The 21,412-nt window shown below is 42.4% G+C and overlaps 1 protein-coding gene across 22 annotated transcripts in view; it reads right to left on the reverse strand.

Moving 5' to 3' along the window:
• The window catches only part of BAZ2B (bromodomain adjacent to zinc finger domain 2B), a 409,759-nt gene that overhangs the window by 193,393 nt on the left and 194,954 nt on the right, over positions 1-21,412 (reverse strand). For 2 of the 22 annotated variants that reach the window (XM_056536084.1, XM_056536080.1), the window contains exon 1: positions 15,847-16,164. The exons of the other annotated variants lie outside the window; for them this stretch is intronic. The gene's annotated coding sequence lies outside the window, so the exon portion shown is untranslated. Of the gene's footprint in view, positions 1-15,846; positions 16,165-21,412 lie in introns of those variants that run through there. 22 annotated transcript variants of the gene reach the window in all.

Genomic DNA, 21,412 nt, shown 5'->3' on the forward strand with positions numbered 1-21,412 from the left:
GTCATCACTTAGTGCCTATCCAAAAAGGGCTTACAATCTAAATTCCAAACTAACCTATCCTTTCTAAATATTGTATACTGAATTTTTGGGGTGTTGAAAGAACCTGTAGTACCAGGAAGAAACCCACAAAAACATGGTGAAAACATACCAACTCTTTGTTACCCCAGGATCCATTGGTCCATGGGTCCATTTATAGCATACCTTGACTCACCAAGATTAAAGGGGTACTCCACCCCTAGACATCTTATCCCCTATCCAAAGGATAAGATGTCTGATCGTGGGGATCCTGCCGCTGGGGACCCCTGAGATCTCCCTCCTGCACCTGGCATTCGTTTAGAGCGTCAGGGGCAGCGCCCAAGTCTTGTGACGTCATGGTCATGCCCGCTCGTGACCTCACTCCCCCTCAATGCAAGTCTATGGGAAGCGGATTTGCGGCTATCACGCCCCCTCCCATAGACTTGCATTGAGGAGGCGTGGCTGTGACATCATGACCGGGCATGATTGTGACGTCACGAGCCTTCACCCTGCATCGCCAGTCATCCGGCACGGAACGAAGTTCGCTCAGTGCACCGGATGTCTGGGGTGCCGCAGCCGAGATCACGAGGGTCCCCAGCGGCCGCACCCCCGCGATTCCCTTTGGATAGGGAATAAGATGTCTAGGGGCGGAGTACCCCTTTAAAGGCATTCATTTCAATAGGTCCTTTGGGTCCCTAACCCTAATAGCATATGTGACCACAGTATGACCTATGGTTTAATTGCACTTTTAGTGCACGTATATGTTCCTATACATATTAGATGAACATCAGCCAAACCTGCCACGTTTGGTAGGATTGTCTGACTGTCGAATATGTATAGGGGCATCCTGACTCTTTCCAGATTGAAGATGTTGAGGGAAAGCAGAATTGGGCATTTTGGGCATGCTCCATCCTTTGTCCACATGACAGATAGGCCGCTGCCAGAATCATCAGTATCAGCTTATTCTATCTCCAGTGAGAACACATGTACACGTAAGGGGTCCGGAATACATGTTGTCCAAAGGAGCATTTGACTGACATCTATTTAATATGTACTGTATGGCCACTAGAATGCTTTAATTCAGTATATTATACTCATAGATCGTGTACCTTTTCTGTACAAATTTTAATTCCAAATTTTCTTGGCATTTTACCTGTTTGTTAATACCCTTTTGTAATAACGTCAATAGAAATGTGTGAAACATAAAACATAAAGATGAAACAAATAAAAAAATTTAGTATTTCAGATTTAATTAATCTTTCGTTATGGATAAATGTTATTTATCATATCCTGCAACCGTGTGGGGGCACTACTGTTCTTGTATATACCGTATATACTCGAGTATAAGCCGACCCGAATATAAGCCGAGGCCCCTAATTTCACCCCAAAAACCCAGGAAAAGTTATTGACTATAAGCCTAGGGTGGGAAATACATCACCCCCCCCCTTCATCATCCAGACCCCCGTCATTAACACCCTCATCATCATCACCCTGTCATCATCCAGACCCCCGTCATCATCACCCTGTCATCATCCCCCTCAACATCATCCCCCCCCCCCCTTCATCATTACCGCCTGTCAATCCCTTCAATCAGTGGTCTTCAACCTGCGGACCTCCAGATGTTGCAAAACTACAACTCCTAGCATGCCCGGACAGCCATCGGCTGTCTGGGCATGCTGGGAGTGGTAGTTTTGAAACATCTGGAGGTCCGCAGGTTGAAGACCACTGCCGGGCCTTCATCATCATCCAGACCCCCCTTTAGTTTTCTTCTCACCTCCCCTTGGTGGGAAGGAAGAGTGAGCTGGTCCGGGCCATCTATGCTGCAGGGACTGTCTGGTGGGGAGGGTTGGTCGTTCCGAGCTGTCCATCTTCACCAGGAGGCCCTCTTCTCCGCTCCGGCCTGGCCCCGGACTAGTGATGTTACCTTGACGATGACGCACAGGGACGTTCATGCGCAGGGACGTCCCTGTGAGTCGTCGTCAAGGCAACGTCACTAGTCCGGGGCCAGGCCCGGAGCGGAGAAGAGGGCCTCCCAGTGAAGATGGACAGCTCGGAACGACCAACCCTCCCCACCGGACGGTCCCTGCAGCATAGATGGCCCGGACCAGCTCACCCTTCCTTCCCACCGAGGGGAGGTGAGTAGAAAACTAAAGGGGGGTCTGGATGATGACGAAGGCTTGGCAGTGGTCTTCAACCTGCAGACCTCCAGGTGTTTCAAAACTACAACTCCCAGCATGCCCGGACAGCCGATGGCTGTCCGGGCATGCTGAGAGTTGTAGTTTTGCAACATCTGGAGGTCCGCAGGTTGAAAACCACTGAGAGTATAAGCCGAGGGGGGCATTTTCAGCACGAAAAATCGTGCTGAAAAACTCGGCTTATACTCGAGTATATACGGTACTCCTTTTTATTCCTTCCATGAAAAGGTCAAGCGGAATCAAAAATATCCATTCCCTCTAGAAGCTAAAACTTGAGAAAATGATGATACTTCCCCTTAAACATATGGTACACAACCTTCCGGCAATGAGGTGCAATGTAACCGCTATGACTCTGAGCTCTATATATCTTGTTATCCGATAGCTTCCCCAAATGATGAATGTAGTCCTTAAGACTCAGAACACCAAATGCTACCGAAAATAATAAATGAAATGTAGTATAACAATGTCACAAATATGACCTCGGGAGACACTGTGCAGCCATGAAACATTATAGGCTTGGGTAGAAAGCAAAAATCCTTAGGTTGCTTTATTAAATTAAAAGCTGAACAGCAAAGTGGGCAGATTAAATATGGAGTAATTATAAGTGTAAGCAACATCGAAACGTGAGATAACATAAATCGGCAGCTCGGAACCATTAAAATTCACAGTAACCACTAATTAGATGAAAACATTAAGGCGAAGGTTATGGAAACCAAATCAAGAGGAGCAGTTTTATCCCTTATCCTAGGAAAATAATTACAGTCTTATTTTCAGCCCAAATCGACAAAAAAAATCCAATTAAATATTAAATATTTTGTTATGGGTTGGTAAAATATTATTTGGGCTCAAAATTATATTGTATCTATGGAAGAATTCGAAAACAGCTTCTATATTGAAAAAATATGGATACATTTAATATTGATAATTTCTAAGCAGATAGCCAAGTGGTTGGAGCATTTATAGTAATATTTGGAAGATTAGATTTTTTTTTTTTATAGAAATCACTAATTTTTTCAGAGCGTTTTCTTCTGTCTTCTGGAGGAAACTGACCAGTTAAACTCTTAAGCAATACATTATTTTTATTTTTATTGAATTTTATTTTTTTTTACAAATATTATGCTTTATTTTTAAAAAGTGAAACCTTTTATACAGAGTTTCCATATACCTTATTAAGGGAAATATTATAGGTGAGGGTCTCCCATTCTGGATCCCCCCAGGTTTTGGTGAACCAGGCCCAACAATGTATTTAATCGATGACTATGAAGAGAATCTGTCAGCTGTATTTGCTGCTAAGAGTTGTAGACCCCATAGGATAGCTGTGAGGGTATTAAAGCAAACTGTGCCTAGCCTGGAGGTTGCCAAACGTATAAAATGTCCATTTTATCCAAGTGTCAAGGAGTCCAGGCTGAGCTGCTCAGGTGCCACAGTCTGGCATGCCTCCTCGCTCACCCTCACCTTCCAGCTCCTCCCTGATTGACCTACAGAACGCTGTATGCCAGTCAAGAAGGGCTAGGAGGCGAGAGTGAGAAAGGAGATGTGTCAGCATGTGACACTTAACCCCTTAAAGGAAAACTGTCACATATTTTCTCCCGCACTATCCACCGGTATTGGTGGATAGTGCGGGAGATGCTGATTGAAACGAGCCCTACCTTGGTCTGATCCGCGCCGCCGTTCGCCCGCACTTGTAGTTTTAATCTCTGTGTATATCTGGCTGTAACTGGCAAAGGCGGGGCTTCTGCGGGCTAACGGACACTGACGTCAGCGCCGCTCATGAATATTCATCCCTCCTGTTCTCCCTCTCTTCGCAGCCCCTAACCAGAGGGAGGGATGAATATTCATGAGCGGCGCTGACGTCAGTGTCCGTTAGCCCGCGGAAGCCCCGCCTTTGCCAGTTACAGCCGGATATACACAGAGATTAAAACTACAATTGCGGGCGAACGGCGGCGCGGATGAGACCAAGGTAGGGCTCGTTTTAATCGGCGTCTCCCGCACTATCCACCAGTACATGTGGATAGTGCGGGAGAAAATATGTGACAGTTTTCAATTGAGGACGCAGCGCTTGGGTCCTGGGTTTTTGCGCGTACGCCATTGAGCGTGCGGTTTAATTAACAATATATTCTTATAGTTCGGACATTTACGCACGCGGCAATACCACATATGTTTATTTTTATTTACACGTTTTGTTTTTTTATGGGAAAAGGTGGGTGATTCAAACTTTTATTAGGGAAGGGGTTAAATTACCTTTGTTAATCATTTTTTTCACTTTTTTTTGCAGTGTTATAGCTCCCATAGGGGCCTATAACACTGCACACACTGATCTTTTACCCTGATCCCTGCAAAGCCATAGCTTTGCATGGATCAGTGTGATAGGGGCTCGATTGCTCAAGCCTGTAGCTCAGACTTGGAGCAATCAAACGCCGACGCGTTGGACGCGATGGAGCAAGGTAAGGGCATCTCCGCTCGCGTCCTAGCTGATCAGGACATCGCGATAGTCCCGATCAGCTCGACTGAGCTGCCGGGAAGCGTTTACTTTCATTTTCAGCGCGGCGATCAACTTTGATCGCTGTGTCTGAAGGGTTAATAGCGCGCGACACAATGATCGGTGCCGCGCACTATTAGCCCAGGGTGCCGGCTATGAATAGCAGCCGGGACCGAACCGGTGTGATGTTTTAAACACCGGGACCGGGCGCAGGGTGTACAGATACGCCCTGCGTCCTTAAAAGGTTAAAGGGGTTCTCCAGGGAAACCTTTTATTTATTTATTTATTTTTTTTAAATCAACTGGTGCCAGAAAGTTGAACAGATTTGTAAATTACTTCTATAAAAAAAAATCTTAATCCTTCCAGTACTTATTAGCTGCTTAATACTACAGAGGAAATTCTATTCTTTTTGGAACACAGAGCTCTGTGCCGACATCATGACCACAGTGCTCTCTGCTGACATCTCTGTCCATTTTAAGAACGGTACAGAGTAGGAGAAAATAACATATTCTGCTCTGGACAGTTCCTAAAATGGACAGAGATGTCAGCAGAGAGCACTGTGGTCATGATGTAAGCAGAGAGCTCTGTGTTCCAAAAAGAAAAGAATTTCCTCTGTAGTATTAAGCAGCTTATAAGTACTGGAAGGATTAAGATTTTTTAATAGAAGTAATTTACAAATCTGTTTAACTTTCTGGCACCAGTTGATTTAACAAAAAAAAAAAAAAAAAAGTTTTTCACCGGAGTACCCCTTTAAGAAGCTTGGCCTAGCCTTCTCGACACGTAGCTGAGAAATAAATAGGCAATTATGACAATCCACATCAGCTCCACGTTTGGTACTGTTAGCTTCTATGTCCTAACAGCTATCCAATGATGTCTACAGCTCTTATCAGCAAATATATCTGACAGATGGGCAGTACAGTAGCTCAATTGTTAGTGCTGTTTCCTTGCAGCGTCGGGGTCCTGGGTTAAAATCCCACCAAGGACAACAGGTTTGTATATTCTTATGTTTGCGTGGGTTTGGTTTTCTCCTACACTCCATAACATACTCATAGGTGAACTGAGATTGCCCTATTATTTATTTATTTTTATTATATATATATATATATATATATATATATATATATATATATACAGTGATCCCTCAACTTACAATGGCCTCAACATACAATAGTTTCAACATACAATGGTCTTTTCTGGACCTTTGTAACTTGAAACCAGACTCAACATACAATGTACAGACAGTCCAGATCTGTGAAACATGTCACAACTGGAGGAACTGACCAATCAGAATTGACATACATTGACATACAGGTAAATCACCTGTATTACTGAAGTGCATGCACTGACTGGTGTCTGGTAGCTCCCCCTACAGTACAGGAAGGAACTACAAGTTCTGTACTACTCCTTACCTGTACCAGGGTTAGCTGCTTCTTTGGACACCAAGTAAGGGCGGCTCCATTTGGGACACTGTGTGTACTGTACAGGACCCTGAAGAAGCTCCTGTCCCCTACATAAACCATTGTTTCTCAACCAGGGTGCCTCCAGCTGTTGCAAAACTACAACTCCCAGCATGCCCGGACAGCCAACGGCTGTCCGGGCATGCTGGGAGTTGTAGTTTTGCCACAGCTGGAGGCACTCTGGCTGGGAAACACTGACATAGACAATGATTACAGCTCCCAGCAGATCTTTCTTACTTTTATATGTAAGGATTTGCTTTATCTATATTAGTTATCTCCTTATTTTTCTTTAACCCCTTAAGGACTCAGGGTTTTTCCGTTTTTGCACTTTCGTTTTTTCCTCCTTACCTTTTAAAAATCATAACCCTTTCAATTTTCCACCTAAAAATCCATATTACGGCTTATTTTTTGCGTCGCCAATTCTACTTTGCAGTGACATTAGTCATTTTACCCAAAAATTCACGCCGAAATGGAAAAAAAAATCATTGTGCGACGAAATCGAAGAAAAAATGCCATTTTGTAAATTTTGGGGGCTTCCGTTTCTACGCAGTGCATATTTCGGTAAAAATTATACCTTATCATTATTCTGTAGGTCCATACGGTTAAAATGATCCCCTACTTATATAGGTTTGATTTTGTCGCACTTCTGGAAAAAATCATAACTACATGCAGGAAAATTTATACGTTTAAAAAGGTCATCTTCTGACCCATATAACTTTTTTATTTTTTCACGTACAGGGCGGTATGAGGACTCATTTTTTGCGCCGTGATCTGAAGTTTTTAACGGTATGATTTTTGTTCTGATCGGACTTTTTGATCACTTTTTATTCATTTTTTAATGGTATAAAAAGTGACCAAAAATGCGCTTTTTTTGACTTTGGAATTTTTTTGCGCGTACGCCATTGACCGTACGGTTTAATTAATTATATATTTTTATAGTTCGGACATTTACGCACACGGCGATACCACATATGTTTTTTTTTTTTTTTTACACTGTTTTATTTTTTTTATGGGAAAAGGGGGGTGATTCAAACTTTTATTAGGGAAGGGGTTAAATGACCTTTATTAACACTTTTTTTTAAAAAAATTTTTGGCAGTGTTATAGGTCCCATAGGGACCTATAACACTGCACACACTGATCTCCTATGCTGATCACTGGCGTGTATTAACACGCCTGTGATCAGTGTTATCGGCGCTTGATTGCTCCTGCCTGGATCTCAGGCACGGAGCAGTCATTTGCCGATCGGACACCGAGGAGGCAGGTAAGGGCCCTCCCGGTGTCCTGTCAGCTGTTCGGGACGCCGCGATTTCACCGCGGCGGTCCCGAACAGCCCGACTGAGCAGCCGGGTCACTTTCACTTTCACTTTAGATGCGGCGGTCAGCGATGTGTGGTATTAGCTGCGGGTCCCGGCCGTTGATGAGCGTCGGGACCGACGCGATATGATGCGGGATCGCGTCCTGCGTCGTTAAGGGGGTTAATCCTCACCTTTTCCTATTTTTGGATGACATTTTGGTGGCTTCAGAACCAATTACCAGGTTTCCATAGAGTTCTGGTCTCAACATACAATGGTTTCAACATACAATGGTCATCCTGGAACAGATTAATATTGTAACTTGAGGGACCACTGTATATATATATATATATTTTTTTTTTATTTTTTTTATTTGCACCAGATTTAGTATATTTTTACTTCCATTACATTCACTGCATATTAGAAAGTATTTAGTATAACCTTTTTAGAGTACATTTTCAGTTTCTTCATATTCAATGCATCTTAGCCATTTTTTTTTTTTTGGATCACCTCTCTAGAATAGACATTTCGCAATGCAATTTTGGGCGGCTGTGTCAAAAAGGTTTTTTACCGTCCCTTAGCGTCGCACTGTGGACCCTGTGGATATGTGATGGAAGTGAGCTGACGCTGCAGACAATCCTATGAATACGATGACAGTTCAGCCGCTGTATGATGGGGCAAACAGGGTTGGCAGGTTGGATATTAATGTGTTTTCTCCAGGAAAGAGCGTATCAGCTGTCAGATGAATGAGCATACATATGTCTATGCCCAGCTTAAGTTTGGATGGATATTTGGATCATTACTTTAACACTTCTTATATTAAATTTTATTTACTGCCAACTTAGCAAAGATCCGAATCCTGAATTAATGCAAACAAAAGTGAGACAAGGAGGCCTGTGAGAAGCGGAGGGGGTGAGGAGTGGGCTATCTGCGCTGTTTGGTGAAGAAGTAGAAGACTTTAGTCAGTAATTCATCATTTGCGCCAATCGATCTTTGGCGCAATTTTGACGCAAATCCCATTTTTTGGGCGCAAATCCACGCCAAGAAATTTTGCACATAGAGAACACACTTAGCAATGTCAGAAAATGTAAAGGCGTCAAAATACATAAAAAGAAATTTTTGGTGAAAGCATCGACGCTGCTCAATACTATCCTGCGACATAGTTGTCTCTGAGGGACCTTCACCCTCCGTTGAACCAGCATTGGACATGGCCGCACAGGTTCAGGAAAGGTAAGCACTAAAGCAGTGGTCTCCAACCTGTGGACCTCCAGATGTTGCAAAACTACAACTCCCAGCATGCCCGGACAGCCGTTGGCTGTCCGGGCATGCTGGAAATTGTAGTTTTGCAACATCTGGAGGTCCGCAGGTTGAAGACCACTGCACTAAAGTAACAAAAAAAAAAAAAAAACTACCCAAGTTGAAAATAAAATCCATTTCACATGGTGGCTATAAACCACACAAAAGAAAATAACTCATGTCGCTTGCTGATATACTGCAGGAGGGACTCCGAAATGGCTGCTCTACGGGGTAAAATACGATTTCAACATTTGAGCCAAAATTACTAACAACTTGCGCCAAATGATAAATTTGGTGCATGTCCACGAAAACAAAAGTGAAAAAAAAAAGGGTAAAAAGAAACGGTCAACAGGCAAAATTGATAAATACCCCCCACAGTGATTAGTACCAGAAACTCTTCGGTTAGGTTCACATGGTGGAATGTCCGCCCTGGGCAGACTTTTTACGGATAGCGGGTGCCGGTAGAACATGCCGGTGCTAGGACCGCTCGGAAATGCGCCGTCTCCATAGACGGCAGTGCATATCCGAGTTGATTACACAGAAAGAAATGACTTGACATTCTGCGGAGGCTGTAATCGGAATTTACGTGGCAGAATTTTCCGCTATAGACACGGTGCACCAGAATCCTATCGAAAACAGTGTGACTCTGCCACCACTTGTGGCATTAAATGGTATATTATGTTTTTATATACCTTTATATCAAAATATGTAATAGAAATTGAGCCACTTTCTCCAATTCTAGCAAGTTTTTGTTGTTTTATATGGTATTGCTGTAAGGATTAGCTGCCATAATATCTACAGGTCTAAAATTAAATATAGCTCCCAGCATCCGGGCTTGCTGGGAGTTGTAGTTTTGCAACAGCCGGAGGCGCCCTGGTTGGGAAACACTGCCTTAGAGACATAAAGGGGAGATTTATCAAAACCTGTCCAGAGGAAAAGTTGCCCAGTTGCCCATAGCAACCAATCAGATCGCTTCTTTCATTTTGCAGAGGCCTTGTTAAAAATGAAAGAAGTGATCTGATTGGTTGCTATGGGCAACTCAGCAACTTTTCCTCTGGACGGGTTTTGATAAATCACCCCCTGTGGGACCATATATACACAATTGTTCTGGAGTAGCATTTAAGTCTATTCCCAGATATATACAGTGGGGATCAAAAGTTTGGGCACCCCAGGTAAAAATTTGTATTAATGTGCATAAAGAAGCCAAGGAAAGATGGAAAAATCTCCAAAAGGCATCAAATTACAGATTAGACATTCTTATAATATGTCCACAAAAGTTAGATTTTATTTCCATCATTTACACTTTCAAAATAACAGAAAACAAAAAAATGGCGTCTGCAACAGTTTGGGCACCTTGCAGAATTTATAGCATGCACTGCCCCCTTTGCAAAGCTGAGACCTGCCAGTGTCATGGATTGTTCTCAATCATCATCTGGGAAGACCAGGTGATGTCAATCTCAAAGGTTTTAAATGCCCAGACTCATCTGACCTTGCCCCAACAATCAGCACCATGGGTTCTTCTAAGCAGTTGTCTAGAAATCTGAAACTGAAAATAGTTGACGCTCACAAAGCTGGAGAAGGCTATAAGAAGATAGCAAAATGTTTTCAGATGTCAATATCCTCTGTTCGGAATGTAATTAAGAAATGGCAGTCATCAGGAACAGTGGAAGTTAAAGCAAGATCTGGAAGACCAAGCAAAATATCAAACAGAACTGCTCGCAGGATTGTGAGAAAAACAATTCAAAACCCATGTTTGACTGCACAATCCCTCCAGAAAAATCTGGCAGACACTGGAGTTGAGGTACACTATTCCACTATAAAGAGATACTTGTACAAATATGGTCTTCATGGAAGAGTCATCAGAAGAAAACCTCTTCTACGTCTTCACCATAAAAATCAGCGTTTGAACTTTGCAAATGAACATAAAGACAAGCCTGATGCATTTTGGAAACAAGTTCTGTGGACCGATGAGGTTAAAATTGAACTTTTTGGCCGGAATGAGCAAAGGTACGTTTGGAGAAGAAGGGGGACAGAATTTAATGAAAAGAACCTTTGTCCAACTGTTAAGCATGGGGGTGGATCAATCATGCTTTAGGGCTGTATTGCAGCCAGTGGCACAGGGAACATCTCACGAGTAGAAGGAAAAATGGATTCAATAAAATTTCAGCAAATTTTGGATGCTAACTTGATGCCATCTGTGAAAAAGCTGAAGTTAAAGAGAGGATGGCTTCTACAAATGGATAATGATCCTAAACACACCTCGAAATCCACGAGGGATTACATCAAGAGGCGTAAACTGAAGGTTTTGCCATGGCCTTCACATTCTCCTGACCTCAACATAATTGAAAATCTATGGATAGACCTTAAAAGAGCAGTGCGTGACAGACAGCTCAGAAATCTCAAAGAACTGGAAGACTTTTGTATGGAATAATGGGCAAAGATACCGCAAACAAGAATTGAAAGACTCTTGGCTGGCTACAAAAAGTGTTTACAAGCTGTGATACTTGCCAAAGGGGGCAGTACAATATATTAACACTGCAGGGTGCCCAAACTTTTGCAGACACCATTTTTTTGTTTTCTGTTATTTTGAAAGTGTAAATGATGGAAATAAAATCTAACATTTGTGGACATATTATAAGAATGTCTAATCTGTAATTTGATGCCTTTTGTAGATTTTTCCATCTTTCCTTGGCTTCTTTATGCACATTAATACAAATTTTTACCTGGGGTGCCCAAACTTTTGATCCCCACTGTATCATTTACCTACATGCACCAGCAGAACACATGTCCTGGAGCATTGTCCCTTCCTGTAAACTACACTACAGCACCAGTAAACTAATTCCAACAACACTTCCCCTGGACCAGCAAGGTCCAGCCTGTAGGTAACAGGTTAAAGTTTCCTTTCATACCATTATTCTGAAATCCAAGAATCCTTGAGGTAGCTCCTGGCCAAGGGTGTATGTACTATAGAGGCAGACCATGCGGCTGCTATGGGGCCCTTGGATGGAGGGGGCCCGTCTTGGTTGGTCCCATTCATTTTTCTATTGTGCAGAACTCCTCTCACAGGGAACTGCATTGTCAGCACATTAATGGAGGGAGGTATTGACCAATGGGTCATCGAAAGAAAAGGGAGATAAACACCAGGCCTTTCTGTTCTAGAGCAAAATCAGATGACATAATAGGAGGCCCATTTTGATATTTGCTACGGTGCCCCCTTTCTTTTACGTACGGCACTGCTCCTGGCCCACCAGTGCAAAATCTGTAACATGGCCTCCCAAATATTGGGGTCTTCTTAGGTATCATCCATTCCAATAACGTACAAAACCAGTGCTGACTTTTGATCTCATATGAGGCGTACGCCATAACAATCAATATAATTTATGATAGTCAACAGTTTTATCATAGGTAAGATGTTTGCTATGGGAAATGTATTATGTTAAAAAACCTATAAATAATAAGCTTTAAAGGGGTACTCCAGCGCTAAGACATCTTATGCCCTATCCAAAGGATAGGGGATAAGATGCCTAATCGCGCGGGTCCCGCCTTTAGGGGTCTCGGATCCGCCCCGTGTGAGGTCACGCTCCGCCCCCTCAATGCAAGACTATGGAGGGGCGTGACAGCTGTCACGCCCCCTCCATAGTTTTGCATTGAGGGGGCGGAGCGTGATGTCACAGGGGGCGGAGCCGTGATGTCACTATGCTCTGTCCCCGTGATCGTCAGTAATCAGACCCGGAGCGAGCACGCTCCGGAGGCTGATTCTAATGGGGTGTGGCGTGGAAGATCACGGGGGTCCCCAGCGGCGGGACCCCCGCGATCAGGGATCTTATTCCCTATTCTTTGGATAAGGGATAAGATGTCTTAGCGCCGGCGTACCCCTTTAACATTGCAGTTACACAGTGGAGCGGATTTACTAAAACTGACTCATTCTTAGTGCAAATTCAGATGGACAGACTTCAAATTTGCCAGATTTATCACAAATTTTACGGGAAAATTTCCAGGTGGACATTCCACAGACAGCGTCCACCAGCAAAACATGCCGGCACTAGGAAAGCTCAGAAATAGACAATTCTTTCCAATTTTTTCTGCAGAGGCTGAAATCGTAATTTCTGAAGCAGATGTTTCTGCTGTGTGCACAGTGCAGCAGAATCCCATTGAATTTGTGCCAGGCTGCAAACCTAAAACTATCTGGGCAGGTGTTTTGCTGAATTCATAGGTGTAACACAGGGCTGCCAGTACTAAATACAGGAGCCAGGAGGACAGGGCGCGCACTCGTCTCAGTTTTTGCACACGTCGCAGACCTATTACAACAGCAAAACCTCATTCTGCAATACTTTTTATTCTCTGTGATATTCTCTAATCAAATATAGTAAAAAAGGTCACTTTCAATTAATTACTTTATAAATTATTATTTTTCTATATTGGTAGTTATGCTTCACTTGAGTTGACTCATAATCACCAGGGGAGTGTTGGGACCCCCCATAATGACAAGAATAAGGGATACCAGTTTTCCCACCTTAAAGAGTACCTTTCATAAAAATAACTTTTGATATGTTATAGATTAATGTTTGCAGAATAACTTTCCAATTGCATGTAATTAAAAAATATGCTTCTTTCTATAAAATTTTCCACTTTGAAAAAATGACCACTAGAGGTCTCCCTACACTCCCTACAAGCCCTTTTTTTTTTTTTTTTTTTATAGATTTCAGGCTCATGCTGGAGTCCTAAATCTCAGACTGCAGCCAGGACACAGACAAGCTCAGTACTGTTCCCTGCCAGTCAATCAGACAGGCAGGAGCCAGCACTGTGCTCATAGCACAGCAGGGTATACTCCTGACTCTGACTTACTGCATGCCCTCATTCATTTTACTATCTGAGCTCCCATCTTTCTTCTCTTTGCACATGCAGTTGTAAACAGAGAGGAGAAGATTCAGAGCTGCCAGCTGAGCTTGTCTGTGTCCCGGTTGCAGTCTGAGATTTAGGACTGAAATCTATAAAATCTATAAAAAGGTCTTGCGGCCAGGACTGGTAGGGAGACCTCTAGTGGTCATTTTTTCAAAGTGGAAAATTAAATAGAAGTTATTCAGCATACATTAATCTATAATATATCAAAAGTTTTTTTGATGAAAGGTACCCTTTTATAGAATGTAGGTTACATGCGTATTTTACCACTCCATTCATTTTCTATGGGATTAACTGAGATTCTTTTGATTGATGAGATTCCAGCTGTCAGACCCCCATCCATGATACACTTATGTTCTATCCCAGTGTTTCCCAACCAGGGCACCTCTAGCTGTTGTAAAACTACAACTCCCAGCATGCCAGGACAGCCTGTGCTTTTTCCAACCATATCAACTATGGCACCATGTAATTAAATTCCCTTCTAGGATTTTTTGAATTAAAGAAATTGGGAACCTTAAAGGGAACCCTTCCAGGTCCCTTAACCCCTATTAGCCCCATCAAGTATCTGGTAACCACAGGGCACAGTGTTCGGATGCTGTGCCTATAAGATTTCTCTGATGCTGCTCTTTGATTGATACACTCAGTGCCGGGCACTTCATGCAAAGCCCAGCATTCAGGGTATCAATTCAGCCTGAGTGGCTGCGAGGAAGGTGGGGGCAGGACTACATGCTGCTATGGCTCCTCCCCCATGCCTATTTAAGAGGAGTCTGTAAGGCCAAATAGAGCCACTTTTATCAAAGTGCGGCATCAAAGAAAAGTTATGTGCACAACGTCTGAACACTGTGGCCTACGGGGTGAGGCCTAATAGGGGTTAAGAGGCTTGACAGGTTCCCTGCAAGGTAAATAATGGCTCTCAATTTCTTTAACTAAAATATCCCAAAGGGAAATTTGATTATGTGGTTACATAGCCAAACAAACATCAAGATTAGTCAGCTCACCATCCAAGAATCTGGTGCAGGGTCAAATATGATATTCAGGCAGTTACCCTTAGTCATAAGCATGAGGGGTAAGCCCCCCCCTTCCCGAAACGCGTCAAGACTGTCTTGTCTTGTTTGAGAAATGTATACCTCCCTGAGATTTGTGATAAAATATAAATCTTATAAGGACTATTGGAGTGTTGGATTCTTCTTTGTCATCTCAAGTCCCTTTAATGGGTCTAAACAATGTCGAAAACTTCATGGGTATGCCTCGGATTTCTGCCATGGAATCCACAACATGAACCGTACTGTAAGACAGTGTTTCCCAAGCAGCGTGCCCCAGCTGTCGGAAAACTACAACTTCTAGCATGCCCGGACAGCCTTTGGCTGTCCGGGCATGCTGGAGGTTGTAGTTTTCCAAAAGCTGGAGGCACCCTAGTTGGGAAACATCGCCCTAAAAGGAAAACGGGCACCCTTTGCCTTCTAGTTGCCCATATAGTATGTCCACCGCTACTACAGATATCCCAACAGCATGAGGTGGCCCCCCCCCAGTAAACTGAACAGCTACATTAAGAGGAGTATCGTAACTCCTGCCGGAAACAGCTGATGGGGGGAGGCTCACAGCCGAAAGTCCACTCCCCCCAGCATCATCATCTTTTTGGCAGTGGAACCCACAACAAAGTGTACGCTACGGAGAGAGCACATCCCATAATCCAGAATATTCAGTCATCCGACACCTACGACGTTCTCTTAAAGCCGGATTACAGGAAGCATTATTCTTCAATATTTATAGTAAAACATAAATAAATAAAAATAAATAAATAAAAAATAAACAAACAAATAAATAGATACATAAAATAAATAAAATTGTACGCTCACTTTATACTCTCTTCGATAATACATCATCAATAAAACCAAAGCACAAAAACACACACACAAAATAAAAAAAAAATAAAGCAAAAACTCCCTAGTAAAAATAATCCCAAACTTTCATCCTGTAAAGAAAGAATGAAAGAAAGAAAGTCTCTACCCAACCCCCCCTCCAGCAAACAACGACAATAACCACCACACCGGTTCCCTTTAAACTACAACAAAAACATTCCGGGCACAAAAGATAAAAGAAGAGAATCACAAATCCCTCCCCCCCCCCTCTCTCCGTACTACACTAAAAACAACAACAACAACCAAAAAAAACACAAAAAACAAATAAAGCTTTAACTTCTTGTGCTGCTTACTTGTGGCCAGTGGATTTAGTCAGGAAGTAGCCATTACTGAGCAGGGTAAGCACTCCAGAACAAGGCGAGAGAGAGGTCTTCAGTTAGGAAGGAAGGATGAGGAGACACATATTATTATGTCCTGCTTTTTTTCCTGACCCCCTGAGGTCAGCAGATGTCTCAGAGAGTGTTATACTAGAGGCAGGGAAGCAGCAGCCATTGACAATGATCTGCTTGTTTGCACAACAAGTATGCATTTAATGCAATCCGCTCCTTGTATCTCCCTGCCTGTGTGTCTCTGTCTCACTCAGAACATGGCTGTCTTATTCAGAGATTAGCAATTATTGTAATGAGACACTGTCGGATGAGGGTCAAATAGTGCTTCCTGCAGTTTACACATCTTGATTTCCTGGTAAACAGACTGAAAGGCAGGTGGAGCAGTAGGATTAGCTGCAAAGGGATAGTGCTGGCATCAGCACAACTACATGGGCGAGGAGGTGGTGGTGGCAGCGGCGGCGGCGGCGGCGGTGCCTTTCATACATTGCACCGTCTCATTTAGTTTGAAAAGGAAGGGAAGAAATAATGTTATGGGATCTCACAGCAGGAAGACGTATTCAGGACGCAGCGAGACAATGGTCGGAGTCTGTGCACACCAGCGTAGGCTCAGACACAGGACCAAGACCCTAAGCTAGTGATTGGGTGTGTTTCATAGCCCCCCGGATCGCTGCCTTCTGTTTGCTCTTGTGTATCGGATATGGCGGGGGCAGCTCGGGTTAAGCAAAGATGTGTTTTAGGTAAAGGAGTATTACTTTACTGAGAGAGTAGTGGATGCAAGAAATAGCCTACCTGCAGAAGTGGTCGCTACGAATACAGTGAAGGAGTTTAAAGGGGTACAATTTTCTTTTAATCAACTGGTTCCAGAAAGTTAAACAGATTTGTAAATTACTTCTATTTAAAAATCTTAATCTTTCCAGTACTTATCAGCTGCTGTATGCTCCACAGGAAGTTTTTGTCTTTTTGAAATTCTTTTCAGTCTGCTGCTGACACCTCTGTCCATGTCAGGAGCTGTAAAGTGTAGGAGCAAATCCCCATAGCAAACCTCTACTGCTCTGGACAGTTCCTGACATGGACAGAGGGGGCAGCAGAGAGCAGTGTGGGCAGACTGGAAAGAACTACACAACCTCCTCTGTGCTGTAGTACAGCAGCTGATAAGTACTGGAAGGATTAAGATTTTTAAACAAAAGTAATTAGCAAATCTATTTAACTTTCTGGCACCAGTTGATTAAAAAAATTCAACTGGAGTACCCCTTTAAGCATGCATGGGATAGGCATAAGGCTATGCTTCATATAAGATGGTGATAGGCATAAGGCTATCCTTCATATAAGATAGAGATAGGCATAAGGCTATCCTTCATATAAGATAGGGATAGACATAAGGCTATGCTTCATATAGGATAGGTATAGGTATAAGGCTATCCTTCATATAAGATAGGGATAGGTATAAGGCTATCCTTCATATAAGATAGGGATAGGCATAAGGCTATCCTTCATATAAGATAGGGATAGGCATAAGGCTATCCTTCATATAAGATAGGGATAGGCATAAGGCTATCCTTCATATAAGATAGGGATAGGCATAAGGCTATCCTTCATATAAGATAAGGATAGGCATAAGGCTATCCTTCATGTAAGATAGAGATAGGCATAAGGCTATCCTTCATATAAGATAGGGATAGGCATAAGGTTATCCTTCATATAAGATAGGGATAGGCATACGGCTATCCTTCATATAAGATAGAGATAGGTATAAGGCTATCCTTCATATAAGACAGAGATAGGCATAAGGTTATCCTTCATATAAGATAGGGATAGGCATAAGGCTATCCTTCATATAAGATAGGGATAGGCATAAGGCTATCCTTCATATAAGATAGAGATAGGCATAAGGCTATCCTTCATATAAGATAGGGATAGACATAAGGCTATGCTTCATATAGGATAGGTATAGGTATAAGGCTATCCTTCATATAAGATAGGGATAGGTATAAGGCTATCCTTCATGTAAGATAGGGATAGGCATAAGGCTATCCTTCATATAAGATAGGGATAGGCATAAGGCTATCCTTCATATAAGATAAGGATAGGCATAAGGCTATCCTTCATGTAAGATAGAGATAGGCATAAGGCTATCCTTCATATAAGATAGGGATAGGCATAAGGTTATCCTTCATATAAGATAGGGATAGGCATACGGCTATCCTTCATATAAGATAGAGATAGGTATAAGGCTATCCTTCATATAAGTCAGAGATAGGCATAAGGTTATCCTTCATATAAGATAGGGATAGGCATACGGCTATCCTTCATATAAGATAGAGATAGGTATAAGGCTATCCTTCATATAAGATAGGGATAGGCATAAGGCTATCCTTCATGTAAGATAGGGATAGGCATAAGGCTATCCTTCATATATAATAGGGATAGACATAAGGCTATCCTTCATATAAGATAGGGATAGGCATTAGGCTATCCTTCATATAAGATAGGGATAGGCATTAGGCTATCCTTCATATAAGATAGTGATAGGCATAAGGTTATCCTTCATATAAGATAGGGATAGGCATAAGTCTATCCTTCATATAAGATAGGGATAGGTATAAGGTTATCCTTCATATAAGATAGGGATAAGGCTATCCTTCATTTAAGATAGGGATAGGCATAAGGCTATCCTTCATATAAGATAGGGATAGGCATAAGGCTATCCTTCATATAAGATAGGGATAGGCATAAGGTTATCCTTCATATAAGATAGGGATAGGCATAAGGCTATCCTTCATATAAGATAGGGATAGGCATAAGGCTATCCTTCATATAAGATAGGGATAGGCATAAGGTTATCATTCATATAAGATAGGGATAGGCATAAGGCTATCCTTCATATAAGATAGGGATAGGCATAAGGCTATCCTTCATATAAGGCCTGGGACTATTCATAGTATTCAGAGTATTGGGCAGACTAGATGGGCCGAATGGTTCTTATCTTCCAACATATTCTTTGTTTCTATGTAATTGCGGAGTGCCAATGGATTCTTATCTGCCGGCACATTCTATGTTTCTGTCTTTACACATAAGGTATAGGGTGCTCTGATAATTTGTTAGTTCACACTTTCAAAGGTAACAGGTTACAAACTATGATCAACAGTGATCGTCGGTGGAAATTTTTGTAGATTATGTAGGTGGAACGTTAATCCAGGGATATAGGGTCATAGGCTGAACACTATAGAGTCTTAGGCAGAACACTACAAGGTACTAGGCAGAATGCTATAGGGTCATAGTCAGGACACTATAGGGTCATAGGCAGAACACTACAGGGTCATAGTCAGGACTAGTGTTGCTCGCGAATATTCGCAATTCGAATTTTATTCGAGAATATCGCATATTCGCGAATTCACGAATATTCGCGAATATAGCGCTATATATTCGTAATTACGAATATTCGTTTTTTTTTTTTTTTTTTTTTTCTTCACAGTACACATCACAGTGATCATCCCTCTCTGCTTCCAGCTTATGTGGTGTAAGAAGGCTCTAATACTACTGTGTGAGACTGGTGTGCGAATTTTCGCATATGCGAAAATATGCATATAATAATTTGCGCATATGCGAATTGTAGCTTAAGCTAATTTTTATATATGCAAATTTTCGCATATGTTAATTTTCGCACGCGCGAATATTCGCATATGCGAAAATAAAACGAGAACGTTACGAATATGCGAATATTCGCGAATATGACGAATATTCGTCCATATATTCGCGAATATTCGCGAATTCGAATATGGCCTATGCCGCTCAACACTAGTCAGGACACTATAGGATCATAGGCAGAATTCTATAAGGTACTAGGCAGAACACTAAAGGTTCATAGTCAGGACACTATAGGGTCACAGGCAGAATACTATAAGGTACTAGGCAGAATACTATAAGGTACTAGGCAGAACACTACAGGTTCATAGTCAGGACACTATGGGGTCATAGGCAGAATACTATAAGGTACTAGGCAGAATACTACAGGTTCATAGTCAGGACACTATGGGGTCATAGGCAGAATACTATAAGGTACTAGGCAGAATACTACAGGTTCATAGTCAGGACACTATGGGGTCATAGGCAGAATACTATAAGGTACTAGGCAGAACACTACAGGGTCATAGTCAGGACACTATAGGGTCATAGGCAGAATACTATAAGGTACTAGGCAGAACACTACAGGTTCATAGTCAGAACACTATAGGGTCATAGGCAGAATACTATAAGGTACTAGGCAGAACACTACAGGTTCATAGTCAGGACACTATAGGGTCATAGGCAGAATACTACAGGGTCATAGTCAGAACACAATAGGGTCATAGGCAGAATACTATAAGGTACTAGGCAGAACACTACAGGTTCATAGTCAGGACACTATAGGGTCATAGGCAGAATACTACAGGGTCATAGTCAGAACACAATAGGGTCATAGGCAGAATACTATAAGGTACTAAGCAGAACACTACAGGGTCATAGTCAGGACACTATAGGGTCATTGGCAGAATACTATAAGGTACTAGGCAGAACACTACAGGGTCATAGTCAGGAAACTATTGGGTCATATGCAAAATACTATAAGGTACTAGGCAGAATACTCTAAGGTACTAGGCAGAATACTATAAGGTACTAGGCAGAACACTATAAGGTACTAGGCAGAATACTACAGGGTCATAGTCAGGACACTATAGGGTCATAGTCAGGACACTATAGGGTCATAGGCAGAATACTATAAGGTACTAGGCAGAATACTACAGGTTCATAGTCAGGACACTATGGGGTCATAGGCAGAATACTATAAGGTACTAGGCAGAATACTACAGGTTCATAGTCAGGACACTATGGGGTCATAGGCAGAATACTATAAGGTACTAGGCAGAACACTACAGGTTCATAGTCAGGACACTATAGGGTCATAGGCAGAATACTACAGGGTCATAGTCAGAACACAATAGGGTCATAGGCAGAATACTATAAGGTACTAGGCAGAACACTACAGGTTCATAGTCAGGACACTATAGGGTCATAGGCAGAATACTACAGGGTCATAGTCAGAACACAATAGGGTCATAGGCAGAATACTATAAGGTACTAAGCAGAACACTACAGGGTCATAGTCAGGACACTATAGGGTCATTGGCAGAATACTATAAGGTACTAGGCAGAACACTAAAGGTTCATAGTCAGGACACTATAGGGTCACAGGCAGAATACTATAAGGTACTAGGCAGAATACTATAAGGTACTAGGCAGAACACTACAGGTTCATAGTCAGGACACTATGGGGTCATAGGCAGAATACTATAAGGTACTAGGCAGAATACTACAGGTTCATAGTCAGGACACTATGGGGTCATAGGCAGAATACTATAAGGTACTAGGCAGAATACTACAGGTTCATAGTCAGGACACTATGGGGTCATAGGCAGAATACTATAAGGTACTAGGCAGAACACTACAGGGTCATAGTCAGGACACTATAGGGTCATAGGCAGAATACTATAAG

This window comes from Hyla sarda, chromosome 8, assembly GCF_029499605.1.
Source record: "Hyla sarda isolate aHylSar1 chromosome 8, aHylSar1.hap1, whole genome shotgun sequence".
Taxonomy (NCBI): domain Eukaryota; kingdom Metazoa; phylum Chordata; class Amphibia; order Anura; family Hylidae; genus Hyla; species Hyla sarda.